The sequence below is a fragment of the Pristiophorus japonicus genome, chromosome 14, assembly GCF_044704955.1.
Source record: "Pristiophorus japonicus isolate sPriJap1 chromosome 14, sPriJap1.hap1, whole genome shotgun sequence".
In the NCBI taxonomy this organism is placed as follows: Eukaryota; Metazoa; Chordata; class Chondrichthyes; family Pristiophoridae; genus Pristiophorus; species Pristiophorus japonicus.
In genome coordinates, this window is record NC_091990.1 from 75,351,350 (window position 1) to 75,372,808 (window position 21,459).

Consider the following 21,459-nt stretch of genomic DNA (forward strand, 5'->3'; position numbering starts at 1 on the left):
CACCATTTCCAACTGTCACAGGACGGAAGAGTGGAGAGCACCAGTTCAAACTGTCACAGGACAGAGAGTGGAGAGCACTAGTTCCAACTGTCGCAGGATGGGAGAGTGGAGAGCACCAGTTCCAATTGTCACAGGATAGGAGAGTGGAGAGCACCAGTTCCAACTGTCACAGGATGGGAGAGTGGAGAGCACCAGTTCCAATTCTCACAGGATAGGAGAGTGGAGAGCACCAGTTCCAACTGTCACAGGATGGCTGAGTGGAGAGCACCAGTTCCAATTGTCGCAGGAGAGAGAGTCTATAATGGGGAACAAAGAAATGGTGGACCAGTTGAACAAATACTCGCTGAGGCACTAAAGTATGGTCGAAAAGCACTATTGGCTCGAATGCATGACCTCATTTCTCTCTATAGATATGTGAAGAGAAAAAGATTAGTGAAGACAAACGTAGGTCCCTTGCAGTCAGATTCAGGTGAATTTATAATGGGGAACAAAGATATGGCAGACCAATTGAACAAATACTTTGGTTCTGTCTTCACGAAGGAAGACACAAATAACCTTCCGGAAGTACTCGGGGACCGAGTGTCTAGTGAGAAGGAGGAACTGAAGGATATCCTTATTAGGAGTGAAATTGTGTTAGGGAAATTGATGGGATTGAAGGCCGATAAATCCATGGGGCCTGATAATCTGCATCCCAGAGCACTTAAGGAAGTGGCCCTAGAAATAGTGGATGCATTGGTGATCATTTTCCAACAGTCTATCGCCTCGGGATCAGTTCCTATGGACTGGAGGGTAGCTTATGTAACACCACTTTTTAAAAAGGGAGGGAGAGAGAAAGTGGGTAATTATAGCCTGACATCAGTGGTGGGGAAAATGTTGGAATCAATTATTAAGGATGAAATAGCAGCGGATTTGTAAAGCAGTGATAGGATCGGTCCAAGTCAACATGGATTTATGAAAGGGAAATCATGCTTGACAAATCTTCTGGAATGTTTTGAGGATGTAACTAGTCGAGTGGACAAGGGAGAACCAGTGGATGTGGTGTATTTGGACTTTCAAAAGGCAAGAGACTGGTGTGCAAAATCAAAGCACATGGTATTGGTAATATACTGATATGGATAGAGAACTGGTTGGCAGACAGGATGCAGAATCGTGATAAACGGGTCCTTTTCAGAATGGCAGGCAGTGACTAGTGGTGTGCCGCAGGGAACAGTGCTGGGACCCCAGCTCTTTACAATATACATTAATGATTTGGATAAAGGAATTGAGTGTAATATCTCCAAGTTTGCAAATGACACTAAACTGGGTGGCGGTGTGAGCTGTGAGAGGAACGCTAAGAGGCTGCAGGGTGACTTAGACAGGTTAGGTGAGTGGGCAAATGCATGGCAGATGCAGTATAATGTGGATAAAGGTGAGGTTATCCACTTTGGTGGCAAAAACGCAAAGACAGAATATTAGCTGAATGGTGGCAGATTATGAAAAGGGGAGGTGCAACGAGACCTGGGTGTCATGGTTCATCAGTCATTGAAAGTTGGCATACAGGTACAGCAGGCGCTAAAGAAGGCAAATGGTATGTTGGCCTTCATAGCTAGGCGATTTGAGTATAAGAGCAGGGAGGTCTTACTGCAATTGTACAGGGTCTTGGTGAGGCTTCACCTGGAATATTGTGTTCAGTTTTGGTCTCCTAATCTGAGGAAGGACGTTCTTGCTATTGAGTGAGTGCAGCGAAGGTTCACCAGACTGATTCCCCGGATGGCTGGACTGACATATGAGGAGAGACTGGATCAACTGGGCCTTTATACATTGGAGTTTAGAAGGATGAGAGGGGATCTCATAGAAACATACAAGATTCTGAGGGGATGGGACAGGTTAGATGCGGGTAGATTGTTCCCGATGTTGGGGAAGTCCGGAACCAGGGGACACAGTCTTAGGATAAGGGGTAGGCCATTTAGGACTGAGATGAGGAGAAACATCTTCACCCAAAGAGTTGTTAACCTGTGGAATTCCCTGCCGCAGAGAGTTGTTGATACCAGTTCATTGGATCTATTCAAAAGAGAGTTAGATATGGCCGTTACGGCTAAGGGGATCAAGGGGTATGGAGAGAAAGCAGGAAAGGGGTACTGAGGGAATGATCAGCCATGATCTTATCGAATGGTGGTGTAGCCTCGAAGGACCAAATGGCCTACTCCTGCACCTATTTTCTATGTTTTTTCTGTTTCTATGTTTTTAGTGATTCTGACTGAAGGATAAATATTGGTCTCGACATAGTGCCATGGGATCTTTTACGTCCACCTGAGAGAGCAGACGGGGTCTCAATTCAAACTTTCTCTCAAAAGATGGCACTTCTGACAGTGCCGCAGTCCCTCAGGGCTGCGCTGGTGTGTCAGCCTAGATTATTCTGTTCAAGTCTCTGGAGTGGGACTTGAACCCTCAATCTTCTGACTCAGACATGAGAGTCCAACCAACTGAGTTACAGCTGACAATGTAGATGAAGCTTCTAGAGCGATGTACAAGCAGGATTGAGTATAAATGAGTATGTCATGGAGAGAGTAAAGTAATGGAGATTGTTATGAATATAGTAAGGCCATGAAGGAATTTTAACGTTGATGGTGAGAATTTTAAAGTTGAGGTGCTGTGCAATGGCGACCCAAGGGTCTTGGAATTTTTTAAGTTGTCTCATCAAATGAATAGAACATAAGAAATAGGAGCAGGAGTAGGCCCTTCGAACCTGCTTCGCCATTCATTAAGATCATGGCTGACCTTTTACCTCCACTCCACCTTCCTACACTATCCCCATATCCCTTCATTTCTTTATTATCCAATATTTTGTCAATCTCGGTCTTGAATATACTCAATGACTGAGCATCCATAGCTCTCAGCGGTAGAGAATTCCAAAGATTCTCAACCTTCTCAGTGAAAACATTTCTCCTCGTCTCAGTCCTAAAATGCCGGCCACTAATTCTGAGGCTGTGACCCCCTCATTCTAGACTCCCAGCCAGAAAAACATCTTCTCAGCATCTACTCTGTCAAGCCTCTTAAAATGTTTTCATATATTTCAAAGACATCACTTCTAATTCTTCCAAACTCTAGGGCATATAGGCATAGTCTACACAATAGGACAATCCCCTCATAGCAAGAATCAGTCTAGTGAACCATCGTGGCATTTCTTTGTTTCATAAGGAAACCATAACTGCACACAGTGCACCAGGTGTGGTTTTACCAAGGCTCTATATAATTGTGGTAAGATGCCTTTACTCTTATACTCAAATCCTCTTGTAATAAAGGCCAACACGCCATTTGATTTCCTAATTGCTTGCTGTACCGGCATGTTAACTTTCTGTGATTGTTATACAAGGACATCTAGGTCCCCCTGAATACCAACATATCCCAATCTCAGCATTTAAAAAATATTCTGCTTTTCTATTTGTCCAAACTTCACATTTATCCACATAATACTCTACCTGCCATGTTCTTAAGCTGCCAATATCCTTTTTCAGGCTCTTTGCATTCTCCTCACAGTTTATCTTTGGCAGGCTGTAAATAGTTGGGTACCGCAAGGGTCATTCCTTGGGCCTCAGCTATTTACAATCTATATTAATGACTTAGATGGAGGGACCAAGTGCAATGTATCCAAGTTTGTTGATGATGCAAAGCTAGGCGGCAAAGTAAGCTCTAAGGAGGATGCAAAGAGCCTTCAAAGGGATATAGACTAGTTTAGTGAGTGGGCAATAAAGTGGCAGGTGGAGTAAAATGTGGGGAAATGTGAGGCTATTCACTTCTGTAGGAATAGAAACAGAGAATATCTTTTAGATGGTGAGAAACTATTAAATATTGGTGTTCAGCGCATTAAGCTGTCGTCGTTGTACAGGAAACAGAGCTCTTCTATGCAGTAACAGCAAGCAAATAGGAAAGCAAATGGCATGTTGGCCTTTATTGCATGGGGTTTGAGTACAAGAATAAGGATGTCTTACTACAATTGTACAAGGCTTTGGTGTGACCACACCTGGAATTGTGCAGTTTTGGTCTGCTTATCTGAGAAAGGACATACATGTCTCAGAGACGGTGCAACAAAGGTTCCCTAGATTGATCCCTGGGATGAGAGGGTTGTTCTATGAGGAGAGATTGAGTAGATTGGCCCCATACTCTCTGGAGCTTAGAAGAATGAGAGGTGATCTCGTTGAAACATATAAGATTCTGAGGTGGATTGACAAAGTACATGCCAAGAGGTTTTTCCCCTGGCTGGTGAGTCTAGAACTAGGGGGCATAGTCTCAGGATAAGGGGTTCGGCCATTTAAGACTGAGGTGAGTTGCAATTTCTTCACTCAGAGGGTTGTGAATCTTTGGAATTCTCTACATGAAAGGGCTGTGGGTGCGGAATCGGCTGCGATAGGTAAATGTTTGGACTATAGGGGAATCAAGGGATATGGGGGTTGGGCAGGAAAGTGGAGTTAAGGTCGAAGATCAGCCATGATCTTATTGACTGGTGGAGCAGACTCAAAGGGCTGTGTGGCCTACTCCTCCTCATAATTCTTGCGTTATTATTAAAGCTATGTGGGAAATTCAGATGTGAGGAGGACGCTTCTGCAACTGTATATATACAGGTTAAGTGAGTAGGCAGGAAGGTGGCAGATGGAGTATTTTGTGTGGAAATGTGAGGTTATCACTTTGGTAGGAAGAATAGAAAACTGAATATTTTTTTAAATGGTGAGGAACTCTGAAATGTTGGTGTTCAGATGCAGGTTCAGCAAACAATGAGGAAGACACATGGTATGTTGGCATTTATTGCAAGGGATGGTGTACCAGAGTAAGGAAGTTTTACTGAAATTATACAGGGCTTTGGTGAGACCATATGTGGAATACAGTGTAGTGTTTTGGTCTCTGTACCCAAGGCAAAATATACCTGCCTCAGAGGCGATGCAACAATGGTTTACGAGATTGATTCCTGTGATGAGAGGGTTGTCCAATGAAAAGAGATTTCAAATTACAATCTGTCTTTCAGAAGAACTAGGCTTTGGAGGCACCATCGGAAGTAAGCAATGTTTTAATTTTACTTTATCCAGATAATGCAAAGTAGTGAAATTATATTTAAATTCAGTTGTAATATTAGACTTTTTCACAGCTCAATCCTCAATTATTGTAACAAGAAAAGCCCTTACACTGATCGATATTAACATGGCCATGTTCTCACTCTGTGGGATCCATTTTTCCCAGCATTAAAAAAATATTTTCATGTGCATTACAAAACGAGCAAACAGATTTTACTGGCTGTAGTGCTCAAATATTGCTTGAAAAATAATGTGCAGTATACTGGCTAAAGGGCCTTCTGAATGACAGAACTCAATAACTTATCAAATGAATAAGAATTGAGGTATAATTTGGGATTAATCAGGAACAACTGATTTCCCATTAACTTGTTAACTGGTATTATCCATTGATAAAAATGGACCTTTTGGTGCTCTGCACACTTCAACTGTATCCTTTCCAGCACTGGGAACAACTGCAACTTCAACAGAGATGGAATTTTACACAATTGTAACATGCACTAATTAATCATTCATAAAAATTGTACAAATTAGGATTTATCACCTTCAATAATTCTAAACCGCAGAAGTCATAAGAACATAAGAAATAGGAGCAGGAGTAGGCCATACGGCCCCTGAAGCCGCTCCGTCATTCAATCAGATCATGACAGATCTTTGACCTCAACTCTACTTTCCCACCCCATCCCTATATCCCTTGATTCCCCGAAAGTCCAAAAATGTATCGATATTAGCACTGAATGTACTCAACGACTGAGCATCCACAGCACTCTGGGGGAAAGAATTCCAAACCCTCTGAGTGCAGAAATTACTCATCAGTTAAATGGCCGACCCCTTATCCTGAGACTATGGACCCTAGTTCTAGACTCTGCAGCTAGGGGAACCAGCCTCTCCACATCTACCCTGTCAAGCCTTCTCAGAATCTTATATATTTTAATTATATCACCTCCCATTCTTCTAAACTCCAGAGAGTATATTCCCATTCAACAACCCCAGCTTTTACACCGAGACGATCAACCAGGGCAAAAAGGGCCCCAGATCGACTCACATTGTAAATAGTTACACTATTGACTTTGGCGGGGAGGGGAGTGTTGTTATATATACGGACTTGTATTTACTCTGTACAGCTACCAGAGGGCTCAGCCCTGGGAGTCCCAAGGGATCCCATAATCCCTTGGGAGCACAGGTATTTAAGGAGGCTTCACAGGTTGGAGAGGCACTCTGGAGACCTGCAATAAAAGACGAAGGTCACACTTTACTTTGAGCTTAGTGTTCAGTCTGACCCTTTCTCCATACACAACAACATGAATGAACTTCAACAATTGTACATCCCTGTCTGGAGTAAAAATAAAGCGGGGAAGGTGGCTCAACCGTGGCTAACAAGGGAAATTAAGGATAGTGTTAAATCCAAGGAAGAGGCATATAAATTGGCCAGAAAATGCAGCAATCCTGAGGATTGGGAGAAATTTAGAATTCAGTAGAGGAGGACAAAGGGTTTAATCAGGGAAGATTAAGGAGGGGGAAGATAGAGTATGAGATGAAGCTTGCTGGGAACATAAAAATTGACTGCAAAAGCTTCTATTAGATATGTGAAGAGAAAAAGATTAGTGAAGACAAACGTAGGTCCCTTGCAGTCAGAATCAGGTGAATTTATATTGGGGAACAAAGAAATGGCAGACCAGTTGAACAAAGGCTTTGGTTCTGTCTTCACCTCAACAGTGCCGGGACCAATATCCTCGTGGGGAGCTTTACTAGTGCTGTTAGGGAGAGTTTAAACTAGCTTGGCAGGGGGATGGGAACCTGAGAACAAATTCAATAAGGAAGAGAGTAAAGCAGAAATTGGATAGCAAGAATTTAGAAAGTGAATCTGTAAGACAGAGGAAACAAGAGTTACTAAGTTGTCGTCAAGGAAGTCTTTCTGTGCTAAATGGTATATACTTTAATGCAAGGAGTATAGCGAATAAGGCGGATGAGCTAAGAGCACAGATAGATACATAGAAACATAGAAATTTACAGCGCAGGAGACCATTTTGGCCCATCGTGGCCATGCCGGCCGACAAAGAGCTGCACGGCCCTTCGTCAGCAGCCCTGAAGGTTACATATAAACCTATGAACAATGGTGGAAAGGTAAAGAGTACCCAGCACAACCAGTCTGTCCCACACAACTGCGACACCCCTTACACTGAAACATTCTACACTCCACCCCAACCAGAGCCATGTGATCACCTTGGAGATGCAAAATCCAGATAAAAACCCAGGCCAATTTAGGGAAAAAAAATTTGGGAAAATTCCTCCCCGACCCATCCAGGCGATCGAAACTAGTCCAGATCACCCTGGCCGTAATCGATTCCCTGCAGTACTTACCATCATATCTGCACCGGCCAACAAGAGATTATCCAATCTAATTCCAATTACCAGCTCTAGGTCCGTAACCCTGCAGGTTACGGCACGTTAAGTGCCCATCCAACCATCTCTTAAAAGTGGTGAGGGTTTCTGCATCCACCACTCTTCCAGGCAGTGAGTTCCAGATCCCCACAATCCTCTGCGTAAAGAAGCCCCCCCCCCCCCCTCTAAACCTTCCACCAACCACCTTAAAACTATGCCCCCTTGTAATAGACCCCTCCACCAATAGAAACAGGTCCTTACCAAACAAAGCACAAGCAGTAATAACAATTCAATAAAAAAATAAAGTGAAGTAAATAATTAAAGTAACAAATAAAAGTACTGCATCAAATCTTACTGAACGGGCAATTAAGAAATCGGCGCAGGTAAGTAAGTAAGGACCTGCACCCAAGCACCCAAACAATTGAATAATAAAGAATTGTAATAAATCCTACCTTGACTTAAACTCGGCCGGGGAACTGCACACAGTACTCCAGCTGTGGTCTAACTAGTGTTTTATACAGTTCAAGCATAACCTCCCTGCTCTTGCCTTTGTTAGCTGAGGTATGGAATACATTCCATACGTCTTCTTAACCACCTTATCTACCTGGCCTGTTACCTTCAGGGATCTGTGGACCTGCACTCCAAGGTCCCTTTAATTCCAGTTAAACATCGGGCAGACCAAAGCCACTATCTTCTGCCCCCTCTGCAATTTCTGTACCCTTGCCACTGATTCGATCCCCATTCCTGTTTATCGTCTGAGGCTGAACCGGACTGTTCACAGCCACGGTGTCGTATTTGATCCTCAGCTGAGCTTCCGAGCTCATATCTAATTCCATCTCTAACCCCACCTGCCTTCACCCAGCCGCAGCCCATCTGTCCTTTTGGTACCTCCAGACTCGACTATTTCAATGCTCTCCTTGCCAGCTTCCCATTTTCCACACTCCAGAATCTTGAGCTCATATAAAACTCTACTGCACATATCCTAATCCAGTGGACTTGACTAATGATCCAAAGATGTGAGTTCATATCCCACCACAGCAGCTGGGGAATTTAAATCCAGTTATTTAAATAAATCTGGAATAACAGTAACGGTGGCCATGAAACTACCGGATTGCTGTAAAAGCCCATCTGGTTCACTAATGTCCTTTAGGGAAGTCAATTGGCCAGCCTTATCTGGTCTGGCCTATATGAGACTCCAGAACCCCAACAATGTGGTTGACTCTTAACTGCCCTCAGAAATGGCCTAGCAAGCCATTCAGTTGTGCTAAACCGCTACAAAAAACAATAATACAAACAAAACCAGACGGACCATCTGGCATCGACCACCAGACACAACAACGGCACACCCAGCCCAGTCATTGGGAGAGCAATCCCACAGACTGGTCAAGCAACAGCCTGACTTAGTCATACTCTCAGAATCATACCTTTCAGTAAATGTTTCAGACCCCTCCATTACCATCCCTGGGTATGTCCAGAAGTGGCGGCACAAGTGTAACCAGTTGAGAGGGAGTGGCCTTGGGAGTCCTCAACATTGACTACAGACCTCATGAAATCTCACCTAGCGTGGCACGGTAGCATGAATACTGACCGAGTCCTGAAGGATATAGCTGCCAGACTGGGCCTGCAGCCGGTAGTGACAGAACCAACACGAGGAAATATTGTACTTGACCTCATCCTCACCAATCTACCTGTCGCACATGCATCTGTCCGTGGCACTATTGGTGGCATTGACCACCGCGCACAATCCTTGTGGAGCCAAAGTCCCATCTTCACACTGAGGACACCCTCCATCGTATTGTGTAGCACTACCACCCTGCTAAATTGGATAGATTCAGAACAGATGCAGCAGCTGAAAACTGGGCATCCATGAGGCACTGTGGTCTATCAGCACCAGCAGAATTGTATTCCAATCACAACCCTCACTCTGCCATTTCCATCAAGCTAGGGGACCAACCCTGGTTCAATGTGGAGTGCAGAAGAGCATGCACCAGATAGACTTAAAAAGGAGGTACCAACCCAAGGAAGCCTCAACACAGGACTATCTGTATGCTAAACAGCAGAAGCAGCATGCTAGAGACAGTTATGCGATCCCACAACCAACAGGTTAGGTTAAAGGTCTAAGGTCTGCAGTCCTGCCATATTCAGTTGTGAACAATTAAACAACTAATGGGAGGAGGAGGCACCATGATTATCCCCATCCTCAATGATGGCAGAGACCATCAGATGGCAGATATGCAAGTGCAAAAGACAAGGCTGAAGCGTTTATAACCATTTTCAGCCAGAAATGCCAAGTGGATGATTCATTTCGGCCTCCTCCCGAAGTCCCCACGATCACAGAAGCCAGTCTTCAGCCAATTCGATTCACTCCACGTGATATCAAGAAACGGCTCAGCGCATTGGATAAAGCAAAGACTATGGGCCCTAACAACATCCAGGCTGCAATGTTGAAGACTTGTGCACCAGAACTAGCCACGCCTCAGCCAAGTCAGAATGATGTGTGATTTGGAGGTGAACTCAGAGATGATGGTGTTCCCATGCGCCTGCTGCCCTTGTCTTTCTAGGTGGTAGAGGTCACAGGTTTCGGAGGTGCTGTCAAAGAAGCCTTGGCGAGTTGCTGCAGTGCATCCTTTAGATAGTTCACACCGCAGCTACAGTGCACTGGTGGTGGAGGGAGTGAATGTTCAAGGTGGTGGATGAGGTGCTCCTCAAATGGGCTTCTTTGCCCTGGATAGTGTCAAGGTTCTCAAGCTGCACTCATCCAGGCAAGTGGAGAGTGTTCCATCACACTCCTGACTTAATAAGAACATGAGAAATAGGAGCAGGAGTAGGCCATATGGCCTCTCGAGCCTGCTCCGCCATTCAATAAGATCATTACTGATCTAATCATGGACTCAGCTCCACTTCCCTGCCCGCTCCCCATAACCCCTTATCCCTTTATCGGTTAAGAAACTGTCTATTTCTGTCTTAAATTTATTCAATGTCCCAGCTTCCACAGCTCACTGAGGCAGCGAATTCCAGATTTACAACCCTCAGAGAAGAAATTTCTCCTTATCTCGGTTTTAAATAGGCAGCCCTTTATTCTAAAATCATGCCTTCTAGTTCTAGTCTCCCCCATCAGTAGAAACATCCTCTCTGCATCCACCTTGTCAAGCCCCCTCATAATCTTATACATTTCAATAAGATCACCTCTCATTCTTCAGAATTCCAATGAGTAGAGGCCCAACCTACTCAACCTTTCCTCATAAGTCAACCCCCTCATCCCCGGAATCAACCTAGTGAACCTTCTCTGAACTGCCTCAAAAGCAAGTATATCCTTTCATAAATATGGAAACCAAAACTGCATGCAGTATTCCAGGTGTACCAATACCTTGTATAGCTGTAGCAAGACGTTCCTGCTTTTATACTCTATCGCCTTTGCAATAAAGGCCAAGATTCCATTGGCCTTCCTGATCACACAGTATCTGCATACTATCCTTTTGTGTTTCATACACAAGTACCCCCCCAGGTCCCGCTATACTGCAGCACTTTGCAATCTTTCCCCATTTAAATAATAACTTGCGCTTTGATTTATTTCTGCCAAAGTGCAAGACCTCACACTTTCCAACATTATACTTGTCATGTATGTAACCACAATGTAACGCCACTGTATTACTGTATACACTCAACCTAGATGCACACCTTGACCTCAAGGGGTGAACTTGTGGGAGACACTCCTTACCTGATCACACAGGTATAAAAAGGGAGGTCCCATGCAGGGTCATCGTCTTATGAGTCCTGTAAATAAAGAGTTAACGTCACAGAGTAACCGTGTCCCTAGAATGTGCCTCGTGTGCTTTCATACTGTAGAATAAGGACTTTACATTGGCGACGAGAAACGGGAATTCACGACCCACAAGAATGGCCACCGGTAGCACAGAGGAGGAACGGTACTGTGTTGGGGAGGACTGGGACGATTTTGTCTAGAGGCTTCAACAAAGCTTCGTTATGAAAGAATGGCTGGGGGATGCAGCGGCCGACAAGCGAAGGGCTCATCTTTTGACCAGCTGCGGACCGAAGACTTACGCGCTCATGAAGGACTTACTAGCACTCGAAAAGCCGGTGGACAAAACGTTTGAAGAACTTAGCAAATTGATTGGGGAGCACCTCAAACCATCGAGTAGCATACACATGGCCCAACACAGATTCTACACCCACCAACGTCATGAAGGACAGAGCATACCGGACTTCGTCGCGGACCTCCGGCGTTTGGCCAGCCTCTAAGTTCACAGACGCCTGCTGGGGGGAGATGCTAAGGGACTTCTTTATCGAGGGCATCGGTCATGCGGGAATTTTCCGCAAATTAATTGAGACTAAGTATTTGACCTTGGAAGCGGCGGCATTGATGGCTCAAACTTTCATGGCGGGGGAGGAAGAGACAAAAATAATATACGCGCGCAATTCTGCCTCTAACGCAGCGATGGATCAGGGAGTCAACATCATTAATTCAACTCAGAGCCCCGCAGGCAGGCAGGGGCAGTCCGAAGCAATAGACCCCAGAGCAGGACTTCAACACAGACAATGGCAGGCTGAATGGGCATTCTCGCCATCACAGTGGACAATGCGGCCCAGGATGGGGCCATTGACACCCACCAATAGGGTATTTAAGAGCAGTCAAAGGGACAGTCAGCACGGAATGCCTGGCCATAGTCCCCTTGTTCCCAACAATGGAAACTTTAACTCATGCTGAAGGTGTGGGGGAAAACACTCAGCTATATCTTGCAGATTTCAAGTTTGTTTGCAGGAACTGCAATCTCAGTGGCCACTTAGCTCGAATGTGCAGGAAGTCTGCAACCAGACTAATATATGAGGCAGATGGATCAGAAGAGGGTTCTTTGAGGCAGGATGACTTTTGGGGCGAATTGATGGACGTCGAAGTTCAGCGGGTCCATGGGGTGAATACTCACAGTTCATACACCAGAACGCCACCAATGATGATGAGGGTTTTATTAAACGGTATCCCTGTACGCATGGAGCTGGACACTGGGGCCAGCCAGTCACTCATGGGCTTTCAGCAATTTGAGAAGCTATGGCCACTAAAAGCCAGTAACATAGAAAATAGGTGCAGGAGTAGGCCATTCGGCCCTTCGAGCCTGCACCGCCATTCAATAAGATCATGGCTGATCAATCCTTCAGTACACCTTTCCTGCTTTCACTCCATACCCCTTGATCCCCTTAACCCTAAGGGCCAAATCTAACGCCCTCTTGAATATATCCAATGAACTGGCATCAACAACTCTCTGCGGCAGGGAATACTACAGGTCAACAACTCTCTGAGTGAAGAAGTTTCTCCTCATCTCAGTCCTCAATGGCCTACCCCTTATCCTAAGACTATGTCCCCTGGTTCTGGGCTTCTCCAACATCGAGAACATTCTTCCCGCATTTAGCCTGTCCAGTCCCGTCAGAATCTTATGTTTTTATGAGATCCCCTCTCATCCTTCTAAATGCCAGTGATTAAAGGCCCAGTTGATCCAGTCTCTGCTCATATGACAGCCCAGCCATCCCTGGAATCAGTCTGGTGAACCTTCGCTGCACTCCCTCAATAGCAAGAATGTCCTTCCTAAGACTAGGAGACCAAAACTGAACACAATATTCCAGGCGAGTCCTCACTAAGGCCCTGTACAACTGCAGTAAGACCTCCCTGTTCCTATACTCAAATCCCCTAGCTATGAAGGCCAACATACCATTTGCCTTCTTTACCGCCTGCTGTACCTGCATGCCCACTTTCAGTGACTGATGAACCATGACACCCAGGTCTCGTTGCACCTCCCCTTTTTCTAGCCTGCCGCCATTCAGATAATATTCTGCCTTCGTGTTTTTGCCCCCAAAATGGATAACCTCACATTTATCCACATTATACTGCATCTGCCATGTATTTGCCCACTCACCTAACCTGTAGCCTCTTAGCGTCCTCCTCACAACTCACACCGCCACCCAGTTTAGTGTCATCGCAAACTTGGAGATATTACACTCTATTCCTTCATCCAAATCATTAATGTATATTGTAAAGAGCTGGGGTCCCAGCACTGAGCCCTGCGGCACCCCACCAGTAACTGCCTGCCATTCTGAAAAGGACCCGTTTATTCCGACTCTCTTCTTCCTGTCTGCCAACCAGTTCTCTATCCACGTCAGTACATTACCCCCAATACCATGCACTTTGATTTTGTACACCAATCTCTTGTGTGGGACCTTGTCAAAAGCCTTTTGAAAGTCCAAATACACCACATCCACTGGTTCACCCTTGTCCACTCTACTAGTTACATCCTCAAAAAAATTCCAGAAGATTCGTCAAGCATGATTTCCCTTTCACAAATCTATGCTTTCTCGGTCCAATCCTGTCACTGCTTTCCAAATGGGCTGCTATTTCATCCTTAATGATTGATTCCAACATTTTCCCCACTACTGATGTCAGGCTAACCGGTCTATAATTACCCGCTTTCTCTCTCCCTCCTTTTTTAAAAAGTGGCGCTACATTAGCTACCCTCAAGTCCATAGGAACTGATCCAGAGTCGATAGATTGTTAGAAAACGCCTATCTATTCCCCTTACAATTGAATCCCCTATCACTATCGCTCTCCCACTCTTTTTCCTGCCCTCCTGTGCAGCAGAGCCAGCCGCGGTGCCATGAACTTGGCTGCTGCTGCTCTCCCCTGATGAGTCATCCCTCTCAATAGTACCCAAAGCAGTGTATCTGTTTTGCAGGGGGATGACCGCAGGGGACCCCTGCACTGCTCTTCCCGTTGGTCGTCCATTCCCTATCTGGCTGTGGACCCTTTACCTGTGGTAAGACCAACTCACTAAACGTGCTATTCACGTCAATCTCAGCATCGTGCATGCTCCAGAGTGAATCCACCCGCAGCCCCAGCTCCGCAATGCGGTCCGTCAGGAGCTGGAGGCGGACACACTTGCCGCACACGTAGTCGTCAGGGACACCGGAAGTGTTCCTGACTTCCCACATAGTACAGGATGAGCATAACACAGTAGACCCAAATTAGCACGTATTGAGACACAATTACGGACTTACACTAAAGAAATCATTCCGGTGCTAGGCAGTGCAATGTTGTCTGTCACACACAATGGGTTATTGAATCGGCTGCTGCTCTGGATTGTCCCGGGCAATGGTCCCGCACTGTTGGGGAGGAGTTGGTTTGCCAAGATGAACTGGAAATGGGGGGATGTTCATGCAATGTCATCTGTGGAGCGAAGTTCGTGTTCACAAGTCCTGCAATAATTCGATTCACTATTCCAACCTGGTGTTGGGACTTTCAAAGACACTAAAGTAGTGATACACATCACCCCGAACGCCAGGCCAGTGCACCACAAAACCAGAGCGGTGCCGCATGTGGTGCGGGAAAAGATAGAGAGCGAATTGGACCGGCTGTTGCGAGAGGGCATCATCTTGCCTGTTGAATTCAGCGACTGGGCGAGCCCCATCGTTCCCGTCCTAAAAGCGGATGGCTGTGTCAGGATCTGTGGCGACTACAAGGCCACCATCAATCGGGTGTCCCTTCAAGATCAATACCTGTTCCCGAGAGCGGAGGACCTCTTCACCACACTGCAGGCGGCAAGCTATTCACCAAGTTGGACCTCACTTCAGCCTATATGACCCAGAAACTGGCCAACGAATCTAAACCACTGACCACCATCACCACGCACAAGGGACTGTTTCGTTTATAACAAGTGCCCGTTTGGCATTCGACCAGCGGCCGCGATTTTTCAACGAAACGTGGAAAGCCTGCTTAAATCCATTCCTGGAATGATCGTATTCCAGGACGACATCCTCATCACAGGTCGAGACACCGAGGAACAACTCCACAACCTGGAGGAGGTGCTACGCCGACTGGACTGGGTAGGCCTGCGACACAAGAAATCTAAATGTGTGTTCTTAGCTCCTGAGGTTGAGTTTCTGGGCAGAAAGGTTGCTGCAGATGGGATTCGGTCCTTCGAATCCAAAACTGAGGCGATTCGACGAGCACCCAGGCCCTACAACACATCGGAGTTGCGTTCATTCCTGGGACCGTTGAACTATTTCGGGAACGTTCTGCCGAACTTGAGCACATTGTTGGAGCTGCTACACGTGCTCCTGCGTAAGGGTTGCGAATGGTTTTGGGGGGACTGTCAGGAACGGGCTTTTGATCGGGCGCGAAACGTACTTTGTTCAAACAAGTCGTTGACCCTGTACGACCCCTGTAAAAAATTGGTTCTGACATGTGATGCATCGTCCTATGGGGTTGGGTGCGTGTTGCAGCAGGGCAATGCTGAGGGTCAGCTACAACCTGTGGCTTATGCCTCCAGGTCGCGCGCTCAAGCAGAACGAGGATATGGGATGGTTGAGAAGGAAGCGCTTGCATGTGTCTATGGTGTAAAAAAAATGCATCAGTACCTCTTTGGTAGGAAGTTTGAATTAGAGACGGACCACAAGCCATTAACATCCCTGTTGTTCAGTGCCAACGCATCAGCTCGCATACAGCGATGGGCTCTCACGCTGACTGCTTATGACTACTCCATCCGGCACCGGCCCGGCACTGAAAATTGCGCTGACACGCTCAGCAGGTTTCCACTGGCCACCCCATCATAGCCCGCCAGATCAAAATCTGGACAAACAGAGATCCCCTCCTATCCGATTAAGAAATGTGTCCTGACTGGGGATTGGGCGCCCGCAAACGGAGCATGCCCTGAGGAGGTCAGACCATTTCACAGACGGGTGGATGGGGCAGCCGAGTAGTTATGCCCCGGAAGGGCAGGGAGGCATTCATCAGGGAACTCCACAGCGAGCACCCAGGCATTGTGCTGATGAAGGCCAATGCCTGGTTAGACGTTTGGTGGCCTGGAATTGATTCAGACCTGGAACACTGTGTTCGCAGGTGCACGACGTGTGCCCAGTTGGATAATGCCTCCAGGGAGGCCCCGCTCAGTCCATGGCCCTGGCCCACAAGGCCATGCTCACGCATCCATGTTGACTACGCTGGCCCGTTCATGGGTAAGATGTTCCTTATTGTGGTAGATGCGTACTCGAAATGGATCGAGTGCATCATTCTAAATTCATGCAAGTCATCCACCACCGTGGAAAGCCTACGTGCGATCTTTGCAACCCATGGCTTGCCGGACATCCTGGTTAGTGATAATGGCACATGTTTCACAAGCTACAAATTCCGAGAGTATATGTCGGGCAATGGCATCAACCACGTCAGGACTCCGCCGTTCAAGCCAGCCTGCAATGGCCAGGCGGAACGTGCGGTCCAAATCATTAAGCAATGTATGCTCAGGATTCAAGGACCCTCGCTACAATGCTGCCTATCGCGTCTCCTGCTGGCCTATAGATTCCGTCCGCACTCGCTCACGAGGGTTCCGCCCGCAGAGCTACTAATGAAACGGACACTCAAAACTCGGTTGTCCCTCATTCACCCAGTCCTGACCGACATAATTGAGGGCAAGCGCAAGTCACAAAATGAGTACCATGACCGTAAATAGAGGGGGAGATGAATAGAAATAAATGATCCTGTATTCATCCTCAATCACGCCATGGGGCCCAAATGGCTTGAGGGAACTGTAATTGACAAAGAGGGGAATAGGGTCATCGTGGTAAAACTCAACAATGGTCAGATATGCCATAAGCATCTGGACCAAGTAAAAAAAAGTTTCAGCATCAACACGGAGGAACCTGAAGACGACCACGAAATGGAGCTCACAACACTGCCAGTGAACGAGCAACAAGAGCAATCAGATGAATACACAGTCCCTGCGGTCAGCCCGGACAGGCCGGAATCACCACAGGTAACAGACACTCACATCAGTGTCCAACAACCAGAGCCTCAACTGCAGCGCTCCACGAGGGAGCGTAGACCACCTGAAAGACTAAACCTATGATTCCAAATAAGACTTTGTGGGGGGACGTGATGTCATGTATTTAACCACAATGTAACACCACTGCATTACTGTATACACTCAACCTAGATGCACACCTTGACCACAAGGGGTGAACTTGTGGGAGACACTCCTTACCTGATCACATAGGTATAAAAAAAGGAGGTCCCAAGCAGGGTCATCGTCTTTAGAGTCCTGTAAATAAAGAGTTAAGGTCACAGAGTGACCTTGTCCCCAGAATGTGCATCGTGTGGTTTCATACTGTAGAGTAAGGACTTTACAATATTCCATCTGCCAATTTTTTGCCCACTTAGCCTGTCTATGTCCTCCTCACACATTGCTTTTCCTCCCATCTTTGTATCGTCAGCAAACCTGGCTACGTTACACTCAGTCCCTTCTTCCAAGTCGTTAATATAGACTTGTGCCTTGTAGATGGTGATAAGGCTTTAGGGAGTCAGGAGGCGAGACACTCGCCGCAGAATACCCAGCCTCTGGCCTGCTCTTGCAAACACAGTATTTATGCGTCTGATCCAGTTAAGTTTCTGGTTAATGGTGACCCCCAGGATGTTGATGGTGGGGGATTCAGTAATGGTAATGTCATTGAATGTTAAGGGAAGATGATTAGACTCCCTCTTGTTGAAGATAGTAATTGCCTGGCTCTTGTGTGGTGCAAATCATACTTGCCACTTATCAGCCCAAGCCTGAATGTCGTCCAGGCCTTGCTGAATGTGGGCTGCTTCATTATCTGGGGAGTTTTAAATGGAACTGAACACTGTGCAATCATCAGCGAACATCCCAACTTCTGACCTGAAAATCATTGATGAAACAGCTGAAGGTGGTTGGGCATAGGACACTGCCCTGAGAATTTCCTGCAACGATGACCTGGGGCCGAGATGAATGGCCTCCAACAATTTTGTGCTAGAATTGACTCCAGCCAATGGAGACCTGATTCCCATTGACTTCAACTTTATTAGGACTCCTTGATGCACACTGTCAAATGCTGCCCTGATGTCAAGGGCAGTCACTCTCACCTTACCTCTGGAATTCATCTCTTTTGTCCATGTTTGGACCAAGGCTGTAATGAGGTCTGGAGCTGAGTGATCCTGGGGGAACCCAAACTAAGAATCGGTGAGCCGGGTATTGATGAGTAAGGGCCACTTGATAGCAATGTTGACGACACCTTCCACCACATTTCTGACGATTGAGAGTAGACTGATGGGATGGTAATTGGTTGGATTGGATTTGTCCTGCTTTTTGTGGACAGGACATACCTGGACAGTTATCCACATTGTCGGGTTGATGCCACTGTTGTATCTGTACTGGAAATGCTTGCCTAGAGGCGTGCCTGATTCTGGAACACGTGGAGTGAATCAAATTGGCAGAAGACTGGCTTCTCTGATGGTAGGGACCTCAGAAAGAAGCCGATATGAATCATTCACTCGGCACTTCTGGCTAAAAATGGGTTGCAAACACTTCAGCCTTGCCTTTTACACTTGCGTGCTGGATTCCGCCATCATTGAGAATGGGGATGTTCATGGAACTTCTTCCTCCCATCAGCTGTTTAATTCTCCACCACCATTCACGAGTTGATGTGGCAGGACACCAGAGTTTTGATCTGATCCGTAGGTTATGGGATCGCTTAGCTGTTTATAGCATGCTGCTTCTGCTGTTTAGCATGCATGTAGTCTTGTGTTGCAGCTTCCAAAGGTTGGTACCTCATTTTTAGATACACCTGGTGCTGCTCCTGGCATTCTCTTCTGCACTCTTCATTGAACTAGGGTTGTTTGATAGTAATGGTAGAGTGAGGGATATGCCGGGTCTTGAGGTTACAGAGTGTGGTGAAATACAATTCTGTTGCTGCTGATAGCCCACAGCGTCTCATGGATGCCCAGTTTTGAGCTGCTAGATTTGTTCTGAATCTATCCCATTTGGCGCAGTCGTAGTGCCATACAACACAATGGAGCATGTGAAGACGGGACTTCGTCTGCACAATGACTGTGCTGTGATCACTGCTACCAATACTCTGTCATGGACATACATCTGCGACAGGCAGATTGGTGAGGACGAAGTCAAGTAGGTTTTTCCCCTCGTGTTGGTTCTCTCACCACCTGCTGCAGGCCCAGTCTGGTAGCTACGTCCTTCAAGACTCGGCCTGCTCAGTCAGTAGTGGTACTACCAAGCCACTCTTGGTGATGGATATTGAAGTCTCACCCACCCAGAGTACATTCTGTGCCCTTGCTACCCTCAGTGCGTCATCCAAGTGGTGTTCAACATGGAGGAGTACTGATTAATCAGCTGAGGGAGGGCAGTAGGTGGTAATAGTTTCAGAATAAGCGGTCGCACATTTAAAACTGAGATGAGAAGGAATTTATTTTCTCAGAGGGTTGTAAATCTGTGGAATTCTCTGCCCCAGAAAGTTGTGGAGGCTGGGTCATTGAATATATTTAAGTTGGGGATATACAGATTTCTGAGTGATAAAGGAATGAAGGGTTATGGGGAGTGAGCAGGAAAGTGGAGTTGAGCCCAAGATCAGATCTGCTATGATCTTATTGAATGGCGGAGCAGGCTCGAGGGGCCAAATGGTCTACTCCTGCTCCTATTTCTTATGTTCTTAATCAGCAGGAGGTTTCCATGCCCATGCTTTACCTGAAGCCATGAGACTTCATGGGGTCTGGAGTCAATGTCGAGGACTCCCAGAGCCACTCCCTCCTGACTGTATGGATCTGTCCTGCCGGTAAGACAGAACATACCCAGGGATGGTGATGGAGCAGCCTGGGACATTTACTGAAAGGTATGATTCTGTGAGTATGACTATGTCAGGCTGTTGCTTGACTAGTCTGTGGGACATTTCTCCCAATTTTGGCACAATTCTCTGGATGTTTGGGAGAAGGAATTTGCAGGGTTGACTGGGCTGGGTGTGCCTTTGTCGTGTCCGAAGCCGTGTTGTGGTTGATGCCGGATAGTCCGTCCAGTTTTATTCTTATTATTGTTTTTCGTAGCCGTTTAGTACAACTGAGTGGCTTGCTAGGCCATTTCAGAGGGCATTTAAGAGTCAACCACATTGCTCATTGCTGTGGGTCTGGAGTCACATATAGGCCAGATCGGGTTAGTCGTCATGCTGGAAAAGGTACAATTGATGGTATGAGTGAGGAACGTACAAAATCATCCCATCACCTTTGAAAGCAGAATACCGGGTTGTCAAGTAATCAATTATGCCCATCTCATAATCCTCAGTCCTATTTAGAAGTGATTTTTAATTTCCTTCCCCTTTCTGCTCTGTTCTCCAGAATTAATCTCATTACTATCTGCACAGTGGCAGAATAACTTCCTCTACCTAATTGTGTTCAGTTTTGAACTGACTCATCCTGCTCAGTGGATGGTTGGCCTGAAGTGGAGTTTACCACTGAAGTATAGTTGGCTTGAATCTGCTTTGGGATTTAAAGGGGTTGGGGGAAAGGGAGGAATTTTAACCCCCCAATATGGGCAGATTTTTAATAATGGGAAATCCGTCCCCAAACTGCTGCAATCGTGTCTACTTACAGTTTAACCTGGGCGGGTTTCAGGGTCAGATGAGTAACCCGCTCTCGAGAGGCAGGTCAGTATTATAATATTTAAATGAGGCTGCGGGCTAGATTTTCCAGGGCTTGGGAAACCCGGCAGTTGTAGGGAGGCGTGTACAGCCGGATCCAGCAGGTAAATGCAAGCATCAAACATTGCTTACAGACATTATTATTCATCCTTATTTTACAATCAGCAAAAAATTGGGATTATGTTGACCTTAAACAAAGGCACGCAGAGCTCAGGGAACTTCGGGTTCAATTTTCGCCACCAGTGGGCACCGTTTTTTTGGCGTCCATTGATTTCTTTGCAGCAATCTTGATTTTGCAACTTTCCTCAAAGTTTGTACGCCGGCGGCGGCTGTCAGCGCTGGATTTTTTGTACGGCAGATTTTTTGGCGCGGGTGTGGATGAAAACTGATTTCCGTGCCATTTTTTGCCATTTAAGTGATTTTCCCCAGCACGGATTTAAAAAAAAAAAAATGGACAGTGCAGAGCCGTAAGTACCGATCAGAAAAACCCTACGTTAAGTTAAGGAAATCGGTGCTCAGGTCTGCATCAGAGTTTAGTCTTGTTCATTAA

The 21,459-nt window shown here is 46.3% G+C and overlaps 1 protein-coding gene across 1 annotated transcript in view; it reads right to left on the reverse strand.

Annotated features, from left to right (window-relative positions):
• The window catches only part of LOC139279609 (mucin-6-like), a 288,296-nt gene that overhangs the window by 119,076 nt on the left and 147,761 nt on the right, over positions 1-21,459 (reverse strand). The window lies entirely within an intron of this gene.